The following is a 22,670-nucleotide window of genomic DNA, read 5'->3' as shown; positions in this document are numbered from 1 at the left end:
ATTGAGATGGCTCGCACTATGCTTGATGAATACATGACATCTCACTGATGGTGTCCTGAAGTAATTGATACTGCTTGTCACATCATCAATCAGGTATAACTTCACAAATTCCTCAAGAAGACTTCATATGAGCTCCTCACTGACAAGAAGCCCAATGTAAGTTATTTCAATGTCTTCGATGCTAAATGCTGGATTAGAGATCCACGTCACAATTCCAAATTTGCACCGAAAGCACATGAGGATTTTATGCTTCGTTACGAAAAGGACTCGCACACCTACAAAGTCTTCAACACCTACCACAACAAGGTTGTTGAAATTGTTGATGTGCGATTCGATGAAACTAACGGCTTGCAAAGAGAGCACCTGCCTCATGTGCTAGATGAAATGCCTCCTGAGGAATCTATCAAGTTGATGGGCACTAGTGAAATAGTGCCTAGTGAAGAAATAGCTGAAGAAGAAGTGATCATTCACCGTCCTAAAGAAACTGCTGCTCCTGAAGAAAATGACTCTGAGGAAAATGCTCAACCTCAACAAGGCCCTCATTCAGCTCATTCACGAGTGGCGAATGAAGTGCAGATTGAGAAGATCCTCGACAACATCAATGCACCTGGTCCCCTCACTCGCTCAAGAGCTTCACATTTGGCTAACTTTTGTGAGCATTTTGCATTTATCTCTATCACAGAGCCCACCAAGTTGATGAAGCATTTCTGGAGCCTGAGTGGATTCAAGCCATACAAGAAGAATTGCAACAATTCAAGCTCAACAATGTGTGGGAGCTTGTGAATCATCCTGATCCACGTAAGCACAATATTATCGGCGCTAAGTGGATCTGCCGCAACAAGCAAGACAAAAATGGCCAAGTGGTAAGGAATAAGGCCCGTCTTATAGCACAAGGCTACACACAGGTTGAGGGTATTGATTTCAGTGAAACATTACCTGTTGCTAGGCTTGAAGCTATTCGTATATTGCGTGCATATGCTAACCATCACAATATTCTCTTATCACATGGATGTGAAAAGTGCATTCCTCAATGGTAAGCTTGAGGAAGAAGTATATGTTGCTCAACCACCAGGTTTTCAGGATCGAAAGCATCCCGACAAAGTCTTCATACTGAACAAGGCCCTCTATGGCCTCAAGCAAGCCCCACGGGCTTGGTATGATACTCTAAAGGAATTCCTGAAGAAAAAGGGTTTCAAACCGAGTTCACTTGACCCTACTCTTTTCACAAAGTCTTATGATGGTGAAATGTCCATATGCCAAATATATGTTGATGATATTATCTTTGGTTGCACTAACAAGCGTTTCAGTGAAGAATTTGCATATAATCAGATGTCTATGATGGGAGAATTGAAATTCTTCCTTGGTCTTCAAATTCGTCAACAATCCAATGACATCTTCATTTCTCAAGAGAAATACCTCAAAGATTGCCTGAAGAAATTCGGCATGCAAGACTGCAAAGGCCTCAAAATTCCAATGCCTACCAATGGTCAACTCAGCACTGATGAAAATGGTAAAGATTTCAATCAAAGGTATATCGCTCCATCATTATTTCGCTTCTTTACCTATGTGCATCTCGGCCAGATATTATGCTTAGTGTTTGCATGTGTTCCCAACTTCAAGCGACACCAAAGGAATCACACCACCAGGCTGCGAAACGAATTCTTCGATATTTAGATCACACACCAACGCTTGGATTATGGTATCCCAATGGCTCATCTTTTGATCTAGATGGACTTTTTGATCCTGATTACCCTGGAGATCGTGTGGATTGCAAGTCTATATCTCGCAAATGCCATTCCCTCGGACGATCTCTTGTCTGTTGGTCCTCAAAGAAGCAGACTGATATGTCTCCAACGTATCTATCATTTATGAAGTATTCATGACATTTTTGCGACAATTTTATATGGTTTTGGTATGATTTTATTAGAACTAACCCGGACTGACACAGTTTTCAACAGAACTACCGTGGTGTCGTTTTTCGTGTAGAAAAAAAAAGTTCTCGGGATGGGCTGAAAATTTACGGTAAGTTTTTATGGACCAAAAGAGACCCCCGATGCACTAGAGCTGGGCCAGGAAGTGGACGAGGGAGCCACAAGCCTGGGGGCGCGCCCACCCCCCTAGGGCGCGCCCTTCGAGTTTGTGGGCTCCTCGGGCACCCCCTTGACGTGAGACCGACGCCAAAAATTCCTATAAATACCAAAACCCTCGAAAATAACCCTAGATGAGAAGTTCTGTCGCCGTAAGCCTCTGTAGCCACGAAAAACCAATCGGGACCCCGTTCCGGCACCCTGCCGAAGGGGGAAATCATCACCGGAGGCCATATTCAGCATCTCGGCGGTCTCCATGACGAGGAGGGAGTAGTTTACCCTGGGGCTGAGGGTATGTACCAGTAGCTATGTGTTTGATCTCTCTCTCTCGTGTTCTGATTTGGCACGATCTTGATGTACCGCGAGCTTTGTTACTATAATTGGATCATATAGTGTTTCTCCCTCTCTATATTTTTGTGATGACTTGAGTTTTACCTCTGAGGTTTCACTATTATCGGATTGAATACTGTTATGGATTTGAGAACACTTGATATATGTCTTGCGTGGGATACCTGTGGTGACAATGGGGTGTTCTATTGATTCACTTGATGTATGTTTTGGCACTCAACTCGCGGATTCCCAAGGTGACATTGGGGTAATCTATGCATAGGGGTTGATGCACGTTTTCATCCTTGTTTCTCCGGTAGAAATGTTGGGGCACTCTTTGAGGTTCTTTGTGTTGGATTGAATATTATGAATCTGAAGCTGTTTGATGCATATCGTATAATTGACCCACAGACACTTGTGGTGACATTGGAGTATCTAGGTGACATTAGGGTTGATTGATGTGTATCATATGGTGTTATTTTAGTACGAACTCTATGGATGTTCGTGACACTTATAGGAGTAGCTCAAAAGATTGATCAGATAGAATAACTTTGAGGTGGTTTCGTACCCTACAAGAAATTTCATCTTATGTTCTCCGTGATAGGAACTTTGGAGTGACTCTTTGTCGCACGTTGAGGGATTGCCATATGATTTAATTATGTTATCATTGTTGAGAGACTATGCACTAGTGAAAGTATGAACCCTAGGCCTTGTTTTCAAGCATTGCAATACCGTTTTTGCTCACTTTTGTTACTAGTTACCTTGCTGTTTTTATATTTTCAGATTGCAAAAACCTATATCTACTATCCATATTACACTTGTATCACCATCTCTTCGCCGAACTAGTGCACCTATACAATTTACCATTGTATTGGGTGTGTTGGGGACACAAGATACTCTTTGTTATTTGGTTGCAGGGTTGTTTGAGAGAGACCATCTTCATCCTACGCCTCCCACGGATTGATAAACCTTACCACTTGAGGGAAATTTTCTATTGTCCTACAAAACTCTGCGCTTGGAGGCCCAACACAAGTCTACAAGAAGAAAGGTTTCGTAGTAGACATCAAGTTGTTTTGTGGCGTCGTTGCTGGGGAGGTGAGTGCTTGAAGGTATATATTTAGATCTTGCAATTGCATATTTTAGTTTCTTGTTTTCTCACTAGTTTGGTTTATAAAATAAAACTACAGAAATTGGAATTGAGGTTGCCACATATAATTCATCTTTATGATGTCTTTCTTGAAAATGATGGAGCAGAAAATTATGCTCAATTGATAGAAGAAGAATTAAGTAAAATGTTTGGCATGAAAAATTTGAATGATGATCATGATTGCCATGTTGTTAGTATGAATTCTTTGAATATCCATGATGCTAATGATTTGCAAATCCATAAGCTTGGGGATGCTATGTTTGATGAAGATAATATTTTTAGTCCCCCAAGTTTTGATGAGCAAATTTATTATGATAATAGCATGCCTCCTATTTATGATGATTAATATGATGAAAGTGGGTTTGGGAGAGTGTCAACTCTAGGAAGTAATGATCCCACTATTTTGGAGGATGTTGAATCTTGTTGTAATAATTATGAAAGTTGATTTGGAGAGGTCGTGACTTTATTTAATGATGAATCCGCTATTTCGGAAGAGGTTTCAATTGATTATCACAACAAAGTTGCTATCTATGATGATTATGGTGATGACATGTGTACTATAAAGAGTAATGATAACCATGAAACTTGCCATCATGATTTTAATGCTCAAATTGATTATGTGGATCAAGTATCATATGATAGTTATTTCATTGAATTTGCTCCCACTACTATTCATGAGAACAAATTTGCTTATGTGGAGAGTAATAAATTTTCTATGCTTATGGATCATGAAAAGAATTCTTTATGTGATAGTTATATTGTTGAATTCATTCATGATTCTACTAAAAATTATTATGAGAGGGGAATATATGCTTCTACATATCTCAATAATCTCAAGTTTCCACTCTATGTCTTTAAAGTTTTGAAGTATTGCTTGTTTTGCCTTCCTATGCTAGATGATTCTTGTTCCCATAAATTATTTTCTCACAAAATCCCTATGTAGAGGAAGTGGGTTAGGCTTAAATATGCTAGTCATATTCTTCATGATGCTCCAGTTATGTTTCAATTCTTATCTTTTATGTGAGCATCATTGTAATCATCATGCCTAGCTAATAAGGCATTAAAGAAAAGTGCTTGTTGGGAGACAACCCAACATTTACCCCTACTGTTTTGTTTGTTCACATGATTAAGCTACTGCAGTAATCATGTTTTATAGCATTTGTTTCAATAAAGTATGAAGTAAAGCCTTTGGGATAGTGTGGATGATAGTTGACTTGATTCTGTGCAAAAACAGAAACTTTTGCTTCCAGTAACAGAATTGTTTAAAATCACTGGAGCATCAAAAAATTCTGATTTTTTTACAAATGATTTACATAAAAAATTCCTACGTTTTCCTAATTTTTCATAATTTTTGGATTTACAGAAGTATTGTCATTGCCTAGATCTTTACAGATTGTTCTGTTTTTGACATATTCTGTTTTCAATGCATAGTTTGCTTGTTTTAGTGTTTCCATAGCTTATATTAAGTGATATAAATTGTGGAAATAATAAGGTACAGTAGGAATTTTGCGAGAAAAATTATGAATCTTGTCTTTGATAGTACTCAAGTGAATGATTTGTTTTATCATACTAACCTATCTCACAAAGTGTAACACCCCGGATGTAACTTTCCATATTTGTAACTCCAACTCTTGCCATTTTCGGCTATGTGCTATGATATTCCCTCCGTGGTTGGGTTTTTGTCTTTCATTTTGCATTTTGTTCATGTCATGCATTTCATATCATTTCATCATGTGCATCTCATTTTCATACGTGTTCGTCTCTTGCATCCGAGCATTTTCCCCGTTGTCCGTTTTGCAATCCGACACTCCCACGTGCACCGGCGCACCCCTCTTGTTTCTTTTCGTGAGCGGGTGTTAAACGTTCTCGGAATGGACCGAGGTTTGTCAAGTGACCTTGGTACACCACCGGTAGACCACCTGTCAAGTTTCGTTCCATTTGGAGGTCGTTTGACGCTCCAACGGTTAACCGGGTAACCGCAAAGTCCTTTTATGTGTTGCAGCAAAACCTCCCTCCAAACAGTCCAATAACCCATCTAAGTCCCCTCCATGCTCTCGGTCGTTCGATAACGATCGTGTCGGCGAAAACCGCACCTCATTTGGACTCTCCTAGCTCCCTCTACCTATAAATATGTGCACCCTCCTCCAAATTCAGGCGAAACCCTAGTCTTCTTCCACCCCGCGCCGCCGGACACGTCCGGTCCGGACAGACGCATCGCCGCCGCCGCCCCGGGCCAATCGGGAGCCGCCACGTGGCCCCCGCGCCACCGCGCCGCCGCCCCCGCGCGCGCCTCCGCCTCCTCCCGCGTGGCTCCCGCCGCCGCTCCGCCTCCTCTCGCCGGCGCGCCCCGCCGCCGACGCCCGCGACCCCGCCGGCGCCCGAGCCCCTCATCTCCCGTCGCCCTCTCCTCCCCGAGCTCCGGCCGTCCTCGAGCTCCGGGGAGCCGCTGCCTCGGCGTCCGTGCCCACCGAACCCTAGATCTCGCGAGGTTGACTTTTCCCCCCTCATTTTCTGCCAAGTCCCGAAGTTTTCACATATTATTGCTCTGTTCATTGCATCATATCTCCGTGCACATAGCTCCGTTTCGTGTGTGTAGTATATCAAAATGTTCGACTCGAGATGCTCTTCATTTTGTTCCATTGTGCCATGCTCATTTGAGTTAATCTTGATGCCCAAATCTCTGATGCAAGAGTGCTATGTGATGTTTACTGCTGTCACTTAACAGAACTTGGTGATTTGTTATTTTTGTTGCAATTGATGTGTGCATCTTATGGGCATGAGCTCTACAGGTGTTTTGATCTATGCCATGCCATATTTACAGAGGTGTATGCCATGTATTTTTGTGATCTATGTGGTGACTAGCACGAGCATGCAAACTAGGCTTCGTGATGTTTCTGTTTTCAGGGACAGGAATTTTGCCAGGTCTGTGACTGCTGTTATTTTGTTGCCACATATCCATGTGTCTTCAGTGAGATCCATGCTTATTTTGAGTATGTTCAGTAAGATTTTTGTAGATATAGTTGTGCTATATCCATACATGCCCCTGTTTGCAATTATGGAGTGCATAGCATGTCTTAATCTTGCTCTACTTTTGCTATAAAATATTCCTGGCAGATTGTTAACATGATATTCAATTTTGCCAAGGTTGTTGTAGTTGATCCATACATGCTATGTATTTGCTCCTGCCATGGTTTGCTTCATAAACATGCCATCTTGCTGTGTGTATGCTTGTTTTGTCCTGCATTGCTTTGTGATGAGTGAATCGAGCTCACCAAGATGCCTTCATAATTCTGCTAATGTCATGTTCTGTTTTCTGCTAAGTCTGGAACCTGCTAACGAAACTTGCTATGTTTACATGGGTGCCATCATATCTTATGATCCTTTTTGGCTCATGGTAAGTAAGGGACTTTTGTTCTATGCATTTAGTAGATTCATTTCATGACTTGTTTTGCTACGTTAAGTTCCTGTAGCATGTTGGTTGCTTGCTCTAAACATTGTTACCTGATGCTGTTTCAGCCATGTCCAGTAATTTCACTAAGTCTGTGAACCTGATATCTTTTGCACTTTTTCCATGCTTGTTTTAACCTGTTATTGTGTGATCTAGCCGTAGCTCAGTGTTCATATTTTATCAAGCATCTCCTGTAGATTACTTCCATATGTTTTTTTCTATGTTGGGGTGCTGTAGCATAGTTACTTGATGTATTCTAAGTGCTATCATGTTGTTAATCGCAGATTCGTGTCATTCTTGTTTTGCTTGCCATTTGCAAACCGTGCATCCGTTTCCGGTGATCTTTATATCGATTTCGACCGAAATCATCTCATCTTTCCAGTGGAATACTTGGTTTGCCAAGTTACTTCCTTGTTCATTCTTTTTCTTCCGGAGCACGCATATGCATCGCATACCACATCTCGCATATCATGCTTGTTTTGCATCATGTTGCTTGTGCATTTCCCGTGATTGATTGTGGTTCCGTTGCTTGTGTTCTTGCTGTGGGTAGAGCCGGGAGACGAGTTCGTGAACGAGGAACCTGTTGAGTACGCTTACGAGGATCAAGCTTTCGACAACTCTGAGAACCTTGCAGGCAAGATGACCATACCCTCGAAATCACTTCTATCTTTGCTTTGCTAGTTGTTCGTTCTATTGCTATGCTGCGCTACCTACCACTTGCTATATCATGCCTCCCCTGTTGCCATGTCAAGCCTCTAACCATCCTTTCCTAGCAAACCGTTGTTTGGCTAAGTTACCGCTTTTGCTCAGCCATTCTTATAGCGTTGCTAGTTGCAGATGAAGTTGAAGTTGGTTCCATGTTGGAACATGGATATTTTGGATATCACAATATCTCTTATTTAATTAATGCATCTATATATTTGGTAAAGGGTGGAAGGCTCGGCCTTATGCCTGGTGTTTTGTTCCACTCTTGCCGCCCTAGTTTCCGTCATACCGGTATTATGTTCCTTGAGTTTGCGTTCCTTACGCGGTTGGGTGATTTATGGGACCCCCTTGACAGTTCGCCTTGAATAAAACTCCTCCAGCAAGGCCCAACCTTGGTTTTACCATTTGCCACCTAAGCCTTTTCCCTTGGGTTTTCGCGAGCCCGAGGGTCATCTTTATTTAACCCCCCCGGGCCAGTGCTCCTTCGAGTGTTGGTCCGAACCAAGCAGCCTGCGGGGCCACCTCGGGGAAACTCGAGGCCTGGTTTTACTCGTAGCTTGACTTATCCGGTGTGCCCTGAGAACGAGATATGTGCAGCTCCTATCGGGATTTGTCGGAGCATCGGGCAGCTTTGCTGGTCCTGTTTTACCATTGTCAAAATGTCTTGTAAACCGGGATTCCGAGACTGATCGGGTCTTCCCGGGAGAAGGTTTATCCTTCGTTGACCGTGAGAGCTTATAATGGGTTAAGTTGGGACACCCCTGCAGGGTATTATCTTTCGAAAGCCATGCCCGCGGTTATGAGGCAGATGGGAATTTGTTAATGTCCGGTTGTAGAGAACTTGTCACTTGACTTAATTAAAATACATCAACTGTGTGTGTAGCCGTGATGGTCTCTTCTCGGCGGAGTCCAGGAAGTGAACACGGTTTGAGTTATGCATGAGCGTAAGTAGTTTTAGGATCACTTCTTGATCATGTCTAGCTTCGCGACCGTTGTGTTGCCTCTCTTCTCTCTCTCATTTGTGTATGTTAGCCACCATATATGCTTAGTGCTTGCTGCAGCTCCACCTCATTACACCATCCTTTCCTATAAGCTTAAATAGTCTTGATCTCGCGGGTGTGAGATTGTTGAGTCCTCGTGACTCACAGATTCTACCAAAACAGTTGCAGGTGCCGACGATGCCAGTGCAGGTGACGCAACCGAGCTCAAGTGGGAGTTCGACGAGGAACGTGGTCGTTACTATGTTTCTTTTCCTGATGATCAATAGTGGAGCCCAGTTGGGACGATCGGGGATCTAGCATTTGGGGTTATCTTATTTTCATTTGGATTTGACCGTAGTCGGTCTATGTGTGGTTTTTGGATGATGTATGAATTAATTTTATGTATTGTGTGAAGTGGCGATTGTAAGCCAACTCTCGTTATCCCATTCTTGTTCATTACATGGGATTGTGTGAAGATGACCCTTCTTGCGACAAAACCACAATGCGGTTATTCCTCTAAGTCGTGCCTCGACACGTGGGAGATATAGCCGCATCGTGGGCGTTACAAAAAGTTCCGTTAAGTTTTGTGTGATTGAAGTTTTCAAGTTTTGGGTGAGATATCGACATGAGGACAATAAGGAGTGGCAAGACCCTAAGCTTGGGGATGCCCAAGACACCCCAAGGTAATATTCAAGGAATACCCAAGCAACTAAGCTTGGGGATGCCCTGGAAGGCATCCCCTCTTTCGTCTTCAACATTATCGGTAACCTTACTTGGAGCTATATTTTTATTCGTCACATGATATGAGTTTTTCTTGGAGCGTCATTTTTGTTGAGATTTGCTTTCTTCTATTTAGAATAATTTTTTGCATCTTTTATTTCAATAAAAATGTCAAGTATAGCCATTACCATGCTTATTTTGCAAGTCTATGTTGTTGTTTGAAAAACAGGAAGTTTGTTATTATGTTTTGAATATTTGTGAACAGTCAGAACAAGATAAATTCTTGAAACTCTTATACAATATGCTACAAAAAAATCTACGATGTCGCAATTTTTCAGAATTTTTGGAGTTAGGGAAGTATGAATATTATTGCACTCTTTACAGATTGTCATGTTTAGACAGATTGATGTTATGTTTGCTTGTTTAATTACTCTATTTATGGATAGGAGTATTAAATGTGCAGAGGCATTTAGTATGCAATGTCAAATTATAATTTTAGTTTATACAGTAGAGAACGTTAATGTTTTGCATTGATTTATACTAACTTATCTCATGAATTCTTATTGAGTTTTATGTGGATGAAGTTTCAAGAATTAGGGAAACCGTGATATGAAAGGAATTAAGGAGACACGAGAGCTCAAGCTTGGGGATGCCCAAGTCATTCCTAGTTAATATTTCAAGAAGTCTCAAGCATCTAAGCTTGGGGTTGCCTCGGTTGGCATCCCACATTTCTTCTTCAACAATGATCGGTCAATTTTGGTTGAGCCTAAGTTTTTTGCTTCTTCACATTATATGTGCTATCCTTGGAATGTCATTTTATTTTGTTTTGCTTGTTGTTTTAATAAAATACTTAAGATCTGAAATTCTTAAATGAGAGAGATTCTTCACATAGCTACTTAATTATTTGACTACTCATTTGATCTTCACTTATATCTTTTTGGAGTAGTTTGTCATTTACTCTTGTGCTTCACTTATATCTTTTGAGCTAGGTAGTTGCTCTAGTGCTTCACTTATATCTTTTTAAAGCATGGCGGTGGTTTTATTTTGTATAAATTGATGAACTCTCATGATTCACTTATATTATTTTGAGACTCTTATAAATAGTATGGCAATTTGCTTAGGTTATGAATTTAGTCCTAATATGATGGGTATTCAAGAGGGATATAATAAAACTTTCATGAAGATCATTGAATATATGAGAAGTTTGATTCCTTGCATTTGTTTTGAGATATAAAGATGGTGATATTAGAGTCATGCTAGTGAGTAATTGTGGATTAGTAAGAATACTTGTGTTAAGGTTTGTGATTCCCGAAGCATGCACGTATGGTCTCTAGTTATGCGATGAAGTTGGAACATGATTTATTTTTTATTGTATTCCTTATGAGTGGCGGTCGGGGACGAGCGATGGTCTTTTTCTACCAATGTATCCCCCTAGGAGCATGCGTATTAGTACTTTGTTTCAATAGCTAATAAACTTTGGCAATAAGTATGTGAGTTCTTTATGACTAATGTTGAGTCCATGGATTATACGCACTCTCACTCTTCCACCATTGCTAGCCTTTTCGGTACTGCGCATTGCCCTTCCTCACCTTGAGAGTTGGTGCAAACTTCGCCGGTGCATCCAAACCCCGTGATATAATACGCTCTTTCACACATAAGCCACCTTATATCTTCCTCAAAATAGCCACCATACCTACCTATTATGGCATTTCCATCGCCATTCCGAGATATATTGCCATGCAACTTCCACCGTTCCGTTTTATTATGACACACACCATCATTGTCATATTGCTTTCATATGGATGAAGCATTCATATAGAGTCATATCTTTGTTCTAGTATAGAGTTGTAATTTTTGAGTTGTAAGTAAAGAAAAGTGTGATGATCATCATTATTAGAGTATTGTCCCATGTGAGGAAAGGATGAGGGAGGCTATGATTCCCTCACAAGTCGAGATGAGACTCCGGACTAAAATTAAAAAAAATCCAAAGAGCCCAAAATAAAAATAAAAAGAGGCCAAAGAGCCCAAAAGAAAGGAAAAAAAGAAAAATATATAAAAAATGAGAGAAAAAGAGAGAAGGGACAATGTTACTACCCTTTTCCACACTTGTGCTTCAAAGTAGCACCATGTTCTTCATATAGAGGGTCTCCTATTTTGTCACTTTCATATATTACTAATGGGAATTCTTCATTATAGAACTTGGCTTGTATATTCCAATGATGGGCTTCCTCAAATTGCCCTAGGTCTTCGTGAGCAAGCGAGTTGGATGCACACCCACTTAGTTTTCTTTTGAGCTTTCATACACTAATAGCTCTAGTGCATCCGTTGCATGGCTATCCCTACCCTTGCATTGACATCAATTGATGGGAATCTCCATATTTCTTTTATCATTTACCTACTCGAGAACAATCAGGAATTAAGCTTGGTGATGATGATACGTCTCCAACGTATCTATAATTTATGACGTATTCATTCCATGTTTGCAACAACTTTATATGGTTTTGGTATGATTTTATTAGACCTAACTAGGACTGATGTTGTTTTCAATAGAACTAACTTGGTGTCATTTTTTGTGCAGAAATAGAAGTTCTCGGAATGGGCTGAAAATTTACGGTGATTTTTTATGGACCAAAAGAGACCCCCGAAGGACTGGAGCTGGGCCAGGAAGTGGACGAGGGAGCCACAAGCCTGGGGGGCGCCCACCCCCTAGAGCGCGCCCTCCGAGCGTGGGCCCCTCAGGCACCCCCTTGACGTGAGACTGACGCCAAAAATTTCTATAAATACCAAAAACTCCAAAAAGAACCCTAGATGAGAAGTTCCACCGCCGTAAACCTCTGTAGCCACAAAAAAACAATCGGGACCCCGTTCCGGCACCCTGCCGGAGGAGGAAATCAACACTGGAGGCCATCTTCATCATCCCGGTGGTCTCCATGATGAGAAGGAAGTAGTTTACCCTAGGGGCTGAGGGTACGTACCAGTAGCTATGTGTTTGATCTCTCTCTCTCTCTCGTGTTCTTGATTTGGCACGATCTTGATGTACCGCGAGCTTTGTAACTATAGTTGGATCATATGGTGTTTCTCCCTCTCTATCTTCTTGTGATGAATTGAGTTTTACCTTTGAGGTTTCACTATTATCGGATTGAATACTTTTATGGATTTGAGAACAGTTGATGTATGTCTTGCGTGGGATACCCGTGGTGACAATGGGGTGTTCTATTGATTCACTTGATGTATGTTTTGGCACTCAACTCACGGATTCTCGAGGTGATATTGGGGTAATCTATGCATAGGGGTTGATGCACGTTTTCATCCTTGTTTCTCCGGTAGAAATCTTGGGGCACTCTTTGAGGTTCTTTGTGTTGGATTGAATATTATGAATCTGAAGTTGTTTGATGCATATCATATAATTGACCCACGGATACTTGTGGTGACACTGGAGTATCTAGATGACATTAGGGTTGATTGATGTGTATCATATGGTGTTGTTTTAGTACGAACTCTAGGGCTGTTTGTGACACTTATAGGAATAGCTCAAAAGATTGATCAGAAAGAATAACTTTGAGGTGGTTTCATACCCTACATGCAATTTCATCTTATGTTCTCCGCGATAGGAACTTTGGAGTGAGTCTTTGTCGCACATCGACGGATTGCCATATGATTTAATATATGAACCCTAGGCCTTGTTTTCAAGCATGGCAATACCGTTTTTGCTCACTTTTGTTACTAGTTACCTTTCTGTTTTTATATTTTCAGATTACAAAAACCTATATCTACTATCCATATTACACTTGTATCACCATCTCTTCACCGAACTAGTGCACCTATACAATTTACCATTGTATTGGGTGTGTTGGGGACACAAGAGACTCTTTGTTATTTGGTTGCAGGGTTGTTTGAGAGAGACCATCTTCATCCTATGCCTCCCATGGATTGATAAACCTTAGGTCATTCACTTGAGGAAAATTTTCTACTGTCCTACAAAACTCTGCGCTTGGAGGCCCAACACGAGTCTACAAGAAGAAAGGTTGCGTAGTAGATATCACAGACTAGCATGGCACTTTCCACAGTTGAGGCTGAATACATTGCCGCTGGTGCCTGCTGCTCATAGTTGCTATGGATGAAGCAAACCCTCAAGACTATGGCATCAACATGAAGAAAGCCCCTCTCTTTTGCGACAATGAGAGTGCTATCAAGATCGCCCACTACCCAGTGCAACATTCCATGATGAAGCATATTCAGATTCGTCACCATTTTCTTCGTGATCATGTGCTGAAGGGAGACATTGTCATCGACCAGGTGAAGACTGAAGACCAGCTTGCCGATATCTTCACTAAGCCCTTGGATGAAAATAGGTTCTGCAAGTTGTGGTGTGAGCTAAACATCCTAGAATCTTCGAATGTCCTCTGAAGTGGACACACATCCTAATGCTTATGCATTTTTGATGACTTTGATGCACAACACACGAAGTAATGTTTTTCTTTAACCAATAAAGACTAACCCTCTAAGTGTGAAGAAATTAATGAAGAACTTGACTCTCAGAACCCTACAATAATTGTACGTGGTGTATGTAGTCATCATAGTTCTTATACGGTGGGTAACACCGCCACCTCTTATGAAATTCTTCAAATTTGAGTTTTTCGTCATTTGCAATTTCGTCAAATTTTTCAAATTCGTAACTTGAGGTTATTCTTCACTCTTATTGTTAATGTTTTTATTTGAGTTTTTCAAGTCCTCAACAACATCCACATATTGCTAATTCTTCAATTTGATTTCTTCATTTATGTGGACGTGATCGGACCCGCTCCCCTCTATGCTAAGCTCAACCCACTTTGTTCACAAATTCTTCATATGCGTTCTACTTGACACTGTTCAAAGTCTTCATTGTGCCCTTGACAGCTGAAGAAATTGCGAACACATTTTAAAATAAAAAGTTTTTTTGGCGGTTGCCACCATAACTTCATCCCGCGCTTCCCACGCGTGTATAAGGGTGAAAATGCATGTGTGACGCGTGTCACCGAGATGCGAATAGTTAGGGGCTTATCCGTCCAAAATCTTCGGACCCCTAAGTTTTCACTGTGGCTATAAATAGCCTTGACCCTGTCAACACTAGTTCACTTTGCCTCTCAGCTTGTCGCTCTCAATCCTCAAACCCTAGTGCCGCCGGAGAAGAAGAGCTTCACTACCTCGACTTCTTCATCGACGTACTCACGTCGGTCGCGGATTTCTTCACCTCCGCCGCCACTTTAGACGTCTTTCGTCGCCGAGTTAGGGCACGGAAGATCTGAACTAATGATTTCCTTCGTCTCGTCATCTAGTTCATCGAGTTCATCTCTCGGGTAATTAAATGCTAATTTTACCACCCCATTTTATCTTCACTCTACTCACAAATCTTCAAGTGTTGTTTTTACCACTCTTTCAGTTCTTCAACACTTCCTTTTGGCTAGTCTTGAGTATTTTCATCTAAGTTATACTTAACAACTAGATTCCTCAACTGTGCAATTGCTCTATCTGTACAACTCTGGAACCTAGGTCAAGAACACTTAGTGAATTGCGTCAAGACGATAAGGTTCAATTTCCTCAACTGGTTTATTTTTGAAAAATCTCTGAGAACGCATGTGACTCTTCCTTATTTTCTCGCAACTATACTCTATTCACAGGCACAATGTCTGCCGACGAATCACTAGGTTCTCATCAAATTAATTCATTTGTAGCATTGCTTGAGGAAAACCTTCAAACATCTTTAGAGTCCTCACGTGTTCAAAAACCTCAGTTGAAGAAAACGGCTGATGGAAAGACGCCTCAGAAAGGTGGCAAAAGGAAAGAGGAACAGACTGCTTTTGAGATACCTGACAACTTGTATGCAGGGTACCGTACACCAGATGAGAATATTCATGGCCCTGAGACCAAGAAGCGGCGCAAAACGCGCACACAGAAAATCAAGATATATTGGACATATGAGTGGAGAGCATACAGATATGTCAATCCCAAATATATGAAGGATTCTTCTATGAAGCCTCCATGCAAGAGGCCACCGCTTGCTGAAGGTCAATTTGCTCATCCCTCAAGTATCGAAGGGGTGAAGAATTACCCTAGGAATGGGCCAAGCGTCAAGCTAAACTGGACAAATAAGCAAAGATAGTCGTTGAAGAATTCAACAGGGCTACAAAAGCTTCAAATGAAGCTGGTGCAAGTGGCAGTGGCAGCACAAGCGCTCCCAAGAAGGCTATGCAAAAAAAGCCTTCCAACAAGCCAAAGTCGTCTGTCCCAAAGCCCTAAGTGTCCCAGCCTACAACTTCAAAGGCTTCTGCACCCAAGACTTCAAAATCTTCAGTGTCTCCTCCTGCTTCAAGTTCCTCAATGGCAGTAGTCAGAGCTTTAACACCGGTCGTGCTCGCATCTTGCCAACGCACTGAGGGCTTTAGAGCAATCTCAATTGCTGCATCAAGTGCCTCAACTAGTGGGCAACCATCTTCTTCAAAGACCAAGCTAAAGCAAAAGGTCACTACTGGCCATGGAACTAGGCCAAGTCCCAAGAGCAAGGCCGTAGTGCCTCAAGTTGACGAACATGGGCTGGCTGATGAAGATGAGCTCGCGGAGTTCCTTAGAAGAAAGCAAGAGCAAGCTGCTTATTGCTAAGAATTCTTCAGTTCCTATGCTGCTGGACCCCAAGAAGCTCCCGGACTTCATTGGCATCCGGTGCACTAAGCCAGATACGCCGCTTGATGACTTGAATCTACCTCCTGGCCCAAGCCATGTCCTGTCGGCATTCACCTTGGATGAGAAGCACAAAATTGCTCAAGCAAAGCTGGTCAGGAAACAGTAAATGCAGAAAGAGAAGGAGCTGCGAAAGAACATGCTCTCTATTACTGCTCAACAGCTCATGACTTTACAGTCTGGAATTCAATAGTTGTCTGAAGAGTTTGAAAGATAGTCAAATCACTGATGTGTGTGCGTGATAGATTCATCACTGCAACCAACAAGTCTGTTGAAGACCACAACCAGCATGAGGCAGCAAGTTTGGCTTAGTACCACCCTCAAGTTCTTCAGCTCCACCTTCAACAACTCGGGTTAGTGAGACTGCGCCTTCATCTCCACAAGAGACTGCCAGTGCAACTGAAGAAGTTGAACCTGAAGAAAATGAAAGGGCAACTGATGAAGTCGTACCTAAAGAAACTGCCAGGGTGATTGCATCAGTCATTCCTGAAGTAATTGAACCATCAAGTTCCTCAGTAGCAGCACCACCAACTCCTTCATCTTTGAAGATTATCACCCTTCCTTCTACATCAGAAGTGAAGAAGACAAAGGCTGCTGAGAAAGAAGCAAGAAGAGAAAAGCTTCAGCTCCTCCCACTGCTCCGGAAATTGTGAAGAAATTGAAGATGGCAATATTGTCTTCAATTGTCATTCCCGTTGATGCAATTCCTATCTCATCAGCGCCCCCTGCTCCTGCATCAGATGATCGTCAGATTGTTCCATATGGGGTGGACTATCAAATCCCTCAGGCTGATGAAGATGATGATGAGAACAACTCTGCTGCTACCACAAAGCAAGTGGATGAGGAAATTCAAGTGGAAGAAGATGCTTCGCTTCACCAAATTTCATCACAGAAGCCCTCACAGGTTCCGCTGACTAAAGAACATGATGCTACTTCATCTAGAAGTAGTGAAGCAACTGAAGAGGACGTGGATATTGATGGTGCTACAACGCCAGTTCTTCATGATGAATTTTGGGAAGCAGCTCACCCAAATTCACCAGTCACCACTCCCCTTACTCTAGAGCCTCGGTCGAGCGCGCGCACTGAAGAAATACACACCAGCTCTGAGGAAAGACAGCCATCACTTCAAAGCATTCCTGAAGAAATTGCAGTTGTATCAATTGATGAAATTGCTCAAGATGAGCCAATGGTTGATGTCGTCAATACATCTCCTTCACGTGCAGACTCAATTCCTTCAGCTAACACAGACATAGTTCCTACTGCCACAGCTGAGGAAGTTGCTCGAGCTCTCGTTGTGACTGATCCAAATGATTCCACTGGGTCCCAACGACCAGTATTTTTTGTACGTCCAAAGAAGCACAACCTCCAACCTATACCTGTGATGCCAAAGATTGGCAGAGTCCTCGGGCGGCCCCAGCTTGATAATGCCAAATTCTTCGAAGAGAAGAATTTCTTCGTTGGCGAGTCCCCATATGACTCACCCAAGATTAGGCGTCTGCGCTTCTGGACAAGGACTCAGATGAACTATTATGCTTCTTTGCTATTTTACAAGAAAATGGTATTCCCGCATCACCATATTCCTCAATGTAGATATGGAGTCGATTCCCTGCTTTCGGCCAGTTCTGGCTGTTGTTCATGATGTTGGTCTACTCAACTTCTGCACTGACGTCTGCGATTGGAACCAAGAGCTAATTCTTCAATTCTACACTAATGTACATTTTTCTGGCAACGCTGACGACACTACTACATCGCTCTGGACTGGATGAGTGAAGACACTCACTACAAAGCACCTATTGATGAACTTCTTCATGCTCTTCCAGTTGGTCCACCCCAAGAAGAAGCAAGGAAAATCTATGAAGAACCTGAGCTGCCCAACCATCTGATGCAAATGCTGAAGAAGTTGTGGGAGTTATGAAGAACTTATTGTTCCACATAATTCATGGAACTCCCATCAACATTCATGATTTATTCCTGAGGACTTTGGTCACTATGGCACAGTCACCTTTTGAATTGAAACCATACGCACCATGGATTATGAGATTCATCAGATTCCAGTCTTCAATCCACTACAAGGCTGATAGTCAAAATCATTTGAGTTATTTGCCTGAAGTTGAAATTCTTCAAAGCACTCTGTCCACAGTACCTGGCAAGGGCAAGACCGTCATTGATGAAGGAATTCGTCCCCTTAATGGACAATTCCGTCAGCCTATCTCCAGCTCCAATGCTGATGAATCTGCTAGCCAGGATACAGCTGCAAAAGCCTTAAGGCCATCTTTTTCACCTGAAGCACCACGTGTCATGACTGACCATGAATTGCTCATAAGCCTTCATCAGAAAGTTGACAAAAATCACTGATGGGTTAAGCATAAATTTGCTGCTGTTCAAGCCAATATGACAGTGACGCATAACGTCGTCTGCAAGAACAGATGCTATGTCCATGAGATTTTTTATCGCACTTGGGTCATCCTTTCACACCTCAAAATAGATGAAGAACTTGCTGCTATGGATTTCCAAATGAACTTTCACTGGGCTGAACTGCCAAGGAAGAAGTTCAAGAAAACCCAAGTTCCTCCTCTGATGTCAAGTTTAGAGTCTTCATCATGCACAACTGACGAAAATGAAGTTGTTGAAGACACTGCAGCTGGTCCTTCTGCATCATGCGGCCCCGACAATGCTGGCGCTCCCTCGACTTCTCCATGATATTCTTTAGGGGCGTTAGTCCTCAGCTTTGCCTCCTTTTAGTCATTTGATGACAAAGGGGGAGAAGTTTGAGTTAGTCTTCAAGCGAGTCGATATATGGGTTGTTTTTGCTTAAGTTGCAACTCTTGACTTTATTGGATTTGCTCTTTGATGAGTTGTAACTTAATAACTATTGGTAGTCTGGCTCTTTTGCTACATTTGATATGCATGCTCTGATCTTAAATATATCTGCTCATGCATGCACAATTTCGTCAGACGCCAATTTTCATCATGCATTCATATTCTTCAAATATCTTATGATCATGCATGATTGGATTCCAAGATATAGGGGGAGATCTCCACAATTTCAACCTGCCCTGTGCATTTGCAGTCCAAAGCAAATTTCTCATATGCACATCTTCAGAGGGAGTTCCTCAATATCTTGTAACCAATTTCTTGAAAGTCTGTACTTACATTTCAATTATTTTTACTCCCTTGAAAGCCTAACCAATTTGTCATCAATCACCAAAAAGGGGGAGAATGTAAGTGCATCAGGTGCCCCCATAGTGGTTTTGGAGTATTGAAGACAAATAGGTTGAGGATCTAATGTGTTTGTGAGTATACACAGGAAACAGAGTCCCTGAAGATTTGGTTTAACACATGGAAGACGACCCTAAAAATGGATTTCTTCAAGTGAAGAATTTGGTGACGAAATTGGTACGGCCTTTGAAGAAATTGATGTGAAGACTTTGAAGCTTGAAGACTTTTGTTTTCATAGTTTCTTTTCTTCTTCTTTGAGTCATAGGAAAAACCGTATTGTTAAAGGGGGTCTAGGTGAAACATATTTCACATTTCCAAAGTGATGCTCATACTTGCTCAAAACCTATACTACACTAGCCGCTTCGAGTGAAGCCTTTGGAAATCTCCAAAACAGCTAACGCATTTGCTAGCGACAGTGACGAAGTTCATCTGGTCACTGGCGAATTTGGTCATGCTGAGGAGTTAGGAGTTCGCCAGTGCAAACTGCCTAAAAGTGAGGAAGTTGAGTGCCCCTACGAATTTGAGAGTTCAAAATCCAACCGTTGTTGCGCCGCTGGCCACCTGTCGAGTGGATCCTTATCCTGACAACGATCGAATCAGAGAAGGGCATTTATGATAATCCATGTCGAGTTGCCCCCTGGCTATAAATAGCCACCCCCACAACCACTTGTTGGTTGGCTGCTCCAAGAGAACATAACACTTGTCATTTGAGAGCAACCCATCCTCTCACGACTTTTAGAGAATCCTAAGTGAGGAAAAACCCAGAGCAAAGTGATTGAGCATAACTGAAGAGATTGATCTGTGTGATCCGACACCTGTTACCTTTGAAGACTGTCATTCTTCCAGACGGTTAGGCGTCAAGTTCTGAGTACACCAAGAGTCATTGTGGTGTGCCGGTGAACAAGTCTGTGAAAGTTTTGGAAGTCTACCTTGAAGAATTACCACGAGTGATTGGGCGAGGACTAAGTGACCTTAGCTCAAGAGGAATACGGTGAGGATTGTGTGTCCTCTGAGTTGTGACTCAGCCGCCTCAACCAGACATACAGTTAATGTAGCAACTGGAACTGGTCTATCAAATTGCATTGTCTTCACCGAGCCTACCTGTTTTCAAATTCCTCACCCTCTCTTACTTCATTCCGCTACTAAAGAATTTGTGATCTATGCTCTGACAAATTTGAACTGAAGAATTCCATCATGCTATCTTTTATTTCCTCAGTTCATATTCTTCATGCTTGTATGATTGTATGATTGCATGTTCTTCACTCTTACGTATCCTGATTGCATGCACTCTAATTCTGTGATGACTTCGTTTTCCTTGTGTTTCTATTTCTTCACTCTGATCTTCGTCAAATTCCTCAGAGTTTGACGAATTTCTAAAAGTCTCCCATTCAACCCCCCGCCCCTCTGGGAGATAACCTGCGCTTTCAACACCTGCCCTCGCATTTAATGTGGTAGGTATAGTACTAGTAGTGTAATTTCGATATCCCCAGTGCCATCTGTAGCAAATGTGGTAACCCCTTGGCATATAAAAGGGAGACCAAGCTATGGCATTTAGGGGGGACGGAGAGGTAAAAGAGGAACTCGTCCTAAGGGGAAAATCCTAGGTCAAAAATAAGATAGACACTTAGAAGATCTGCCAACTCCCTTCCCGAGACTTGCAGCACTACCCAGATTGTACTCATCCACCACTCAAACCACCAAAGCAAGCAGGAGTAGGTTATTATATGCAATGCGGCCCTCACCTGGGTAAAACCTCCTCGTCTCTAGATTCCTCACCAGCCAGAGGTCATAGCAACATCTGTGTTCGCCGCACCGCCTACCGAACCAAAAAAGGGAGCAGTCTCCTGCTCCGTTGTGTCGCAAGTGCTCACGAGCACGCACCGATAGTCCCTTGATCAACCTCTTCCTCGTCGTCGTCATCTTCGGCATCGTCACTGCTGCGCTCCTGAGTGGAGGTCGTTGTTTCAGCATCATCATCCTCGAGGGAGTCAGTAACATCACCGTCATCGGAGGCCTCGGTCCCGGATCTTCTTCCTCATCTCAGGCCTCCTTAGGCATTTTCTTCCGCCTTTTGGGGGGGTGCGCCCCTAACCTTCTCAGACTAAAAAAGGGTGGCCTCCATCAATGAAGACATACATGGCCGCGTCCACCACCTTCACCGGCAATGGGGCTCCGAGTGGTATGCCTCAAAGGCCACAAACTTCTGCACAACAAGAACGAATGGTACGCAGAGGATAAAGCCCCGAACTCCAGATAAGGAAGAACGCGAAGTTTTTGACACTTACTTGGCTCCATGGGTGGTTCGCACTGAAAGCCTCAATGGCACGACCTTGGACTCCTTGATCGTCTTTGGCTCGATCAAGGTGCAAAGATGGCGATCAACTTCTTCCGGCCCAGCTCGTCTTGCGACACCCGCGACAGGTCTGCTGCTCCCGTGTACATGTACATCGGGGACGGCCAAGTTTGTAGAGGGAGGACGTGCGGTCCACCCATGTCCTGATAACGTGGCCTCCCTTCAGCCCGGCCTCCTACAAATGGGTTGTGGCGTCAGCCAAAGCCTTGGCCTCACGGTGACAGTTGGTTCAGTGGAGCCCGGGACCCAACTTTTGCGGGTGTTCGTTCACGAAGACGGGCAGGCTGTCTCCAAACCCAAAAACATAGAACCAAGGCATGACATTCCCTAACAAATTTTGGGAGGTCTGTGGCAAAGAGCTTGGTGTTGGGGCGCAGCTGCAAGATAGCTCCCCCGAGGTCGCACACGACATCCCCGTTCGTCTGAACGTAAACTCGGAAGAAGTACCAGAACAACTCAAAGTGAGGAGCCATCCGAGGAAACATTCACAGAAAGTAATGAAATTGGCTATGCGGAGGACTCCGTTAGGCGGAATATGATGCAGTTGGTAGCCACAGAAGCGGAGCAACCCACGCACGAAACTGTGGAGGGTGAAGCCGAACCCCGGCAGCGGGCAAGTCCTGCTGGGGGCACAAGCTCTTCCCTCGCTCTGGCCTTGGCCATACCGGCAACGTTGAACCCAGCAAGGACTGGGCTGGCAAACGACGATGGACTAGCAGCGAACGAGGAGCAAAGCTAATAGCAAATTTCTTTGCTTTGGCTTCTCACATGAATCTCAAAGATAGTGTCAACATTGATGAAACAGGCTATATACATTACCATAGTAACTAATTTCTGCGAAAAGGATTTACATATTTACTGCGATTGGCTTTAAAAGAATGAAGACTGATGTAGATCATTTGAAAGCGCAGAAAGTATGCTTTTGAGCTGTTTCTCCACCCACCGCTGAACTGTTTCAATTACTCGTATG

Source organism: Triticum aestivum, chromosome 2D (genome assembly GCF_018294505.1).
Source record: "Triticum aestivum cultivar Chinese Spring chromosome 2D, IWGSC CS RefSeq v2.1, whole genome shotgun sequence".
Lineage (NCBI taxonomy): Eukaryota > Viridiplantae > Streptophyta > Magnoliopsida > Poales > Poaceae > Triticum > Triticum aestivum.
The sequence above is the reverse complement of the archived record's forward strand: the minus strand, read 5'-3'. Positions refer to the sequence as shown.